Genomic DNA, 2,500 nt, shown 5'->3' with positions numbered 1-2,500 from the left:
ATCTATCTATCTATCTATCTATCTATCTATCTATCTATCTATCTATCTATCCATCTATCTATCTATCTATCTATCTAAAGTTAAACAGTAAAACATGTTGATCTGTTTCTTTCAGACGTCTGCGAAAATGAAGTTCAATGAGATTTAGTGATTTTTTTCTGTCCCCTAGTGGCTGAAATCACACGATGCAAGTATGAAAAATTAAAATGGTATATTGTTATTATTATTATTGTGATTATTGATGATAAAGCAGATGTGTGTCTGGTGGGCAGATGTTGCTCTTAAAGTGAAACCTCATTAACATCTCAGTTAAAAAGCAGCGCACTTCCTGTCTGAGGGAACAAGTGGTCTGCATCTGTCTCTGATCTCTGAACACACACACACACACACACACACACACACACACACACACACACACACACACACACACACAGATTAAGGTGCTTTGATGGAAATCTGAACCACACACATGCAGCCAGTAATTGGGAGGAAATCTCCTTTGGTTTTGATGGATGAAACCTGGAGTGTTACTGCACTCTGATCTTCAGATACACAACGAGTCTGATTTACATGTTTGTCTGGTTTATTGAACAGGTGGAGAAATAAAAAATGTAGCAGCAGTTAGCATCTAGCAGTTAGCATTGGCTTTTAATTACGTATGGTACATATATTATTCTATTGCCATCTGTTATTTTATCTTTTAAAGCTCCATATTTTCTTCTTCTTCTGTGTTTTATTTGAAGTGTTGATCCATAAGAAAATATATTTGTGGTTTTAAGAACCAAAAACCATCATATATGTGAGGAGTAAGTTGTAATGTTATTGTAGTTGAAGTTAGCATGTGTGCTAACGTTAAACTGTGAAACCACAGTGTAAAACGTTTTCTAACACTAAGACTGATGATGAATAACGGCTCCTGGACTTTTTGCACCTTCCCTCCATCACTTATGGACGGCTGCAACAGCTTCCAGTCAATCTGTTGCATCGTCCTCACTGAGCTATGAAGGATTATATTACATCTCTACTATAATTTATACTTGTTACTAAATAAGATTTATCCACCTCTTTATTATCCTGGTCTCTGGGAGGGAAGACAACTCGCTCTTCCTCCTGCTCTGTCTGGCAGGTGTTGCCAGGAGCTTGGAAGTACTTGGCACTGGCTTGAGGAAAAAGGTCAAAATGGATAAAAATGAATTTTATGTTTGCATGAAATGATAATACACAATATACTGAATCACAAGCTCTGAGACACACGCATGTACCTGGGCTGAAGTGGTTAAGGTGGAAACCAGAAGGCTGACCCCGCCCCTTTGTCAGTCTACCAGTCTCTGTGTTCAGCTGCACCTGCTGGGTCCTGAATGCAGGTGAGGCGGCTCCTCTGTGTCTCCATGTGTCCTGGATGCAGAGAGAATCCAGCAAAGAGACGTCCAGGGTGACATGGAGATCCTGGATGAGGAGGACGTCTCCTCTGCCCCATGTGTCCTCCTCCAACAGTGGAGCCTCCACTCCTCCCAGGAGATCCTCTGGATCACCTTGGCAACAGTCAGGCCGAGCATCCTGTGCTTCCCCTCCAGCTCGGACCGCTATGCCTCAATGAAACGGCAGGCACCTCCCTGGATCCACCTCGAAGATGCAGCGTCGTCAATCTGGCCGCCATCCTGGAAAGCCAACACACCAACATCGGTAACCCAGGCAACTGTTTCAGAAGCAGCACCAGCAGCTTCTTTGTCACCTGGAGGGAGAGAGAGACAGAAAGGTTTCAAATGTTAATATTTGTGTGTGAATTTAATACACACACACACACACACACACACACACACACACACACACACACAGCAGTGGTGTAAAAGCAGCTGTAAGAACATGTACTGAATTACACCTCATCCTACAGAAACTGGTGGGAAAGAAAACTAGAGACGGCTGTTGGACAGATCAATGAGTTAGACATACAGTGGATTTAGAAAGTACTCACTTTTTTACATTGTATTATTTTGAATAATCTTATAAATCATGAAATTCATTCATCAATGACCAATGCCATTCTCATCATTATTATTTATTGCAGCTATTATATATCATTGTTAGCTTTATACTTGTTATCAATGTCGTCAGTATTTTTACAATTATTCTGTGTGGTTGTCAATAATAAAGGAAAAAAATGCTAACGCTAGCTGCTAATGCTAGCTAGCCCCCCACTTGTTTAGCAATCTTATGAAATCGTTAAATACATACATCAATGAAAAAATGCCAACAATCTAGCTGCTAATGCTAGCAACACAGATGTTGACAAATCCATTTCTTATTTCACAGTGTCATTCAACCTCAACACTGATCATTTGTGGAGTTTTGAGTCAGAATTTCAACAAATACAAATCTCTTCCACACAAGTGCAATTGTTTCACATACTCAAACTTGAATTTTTCATGCAGATTTATTTTACAGGTTTACAAAGGTTGATTTACAACTACAAACATTGGAATCATTTGTGAACATCACTTTA

The 2,500-nt window shown here is 40.0% G+C and overlaps 1 long non-coding RNA gene across 1 annotated transcript in view; it reads right to left on the bottom strand.

Moving 5' to 3' along the window:
* LOC147818544 (uncharacterized) overlaps positions 1 to 2,500 on the bottom strand; it is a 10,538-nt gene that overhangs the window by 6,481 nt on the left and 1,557 nt on the right. Inside the window, exon 2 of the long non-coding RNA XR_015437875.1 lies at positions 1,063 to 1,160. This is a non-coding gene — a long non-coding RNA (uncharacterized LOC147818544). The remainder of the gene's footprint in view (positions 1 to 1,062; positions 1,161 to 2,500) is intronic.

The sequence above is a fragment of the Seriola lalandi genome, unplaced genomic scaffold, assembly GCF_002814215.2.
Source record: "Seriola lalandi dorsalis isolate HSWRI2012SDOR001 ecotype SW California unplaced genomic scaffold, Sedor1 jcf7180002054565, whole genome shotgun sequence".
In the NCBI taxonomy this organism is placed as follows: Eukaryota; Metazoa; Chordata; class Actinopteri; order Carangiformes; family Carangidae; genus Seriola; species Seriola lalandi.
The sequence above is the reverse complement of the archived record's forward strand: the minus strand, read 5'-3'. Positions and strand labels throughout refer to the sequence as shown.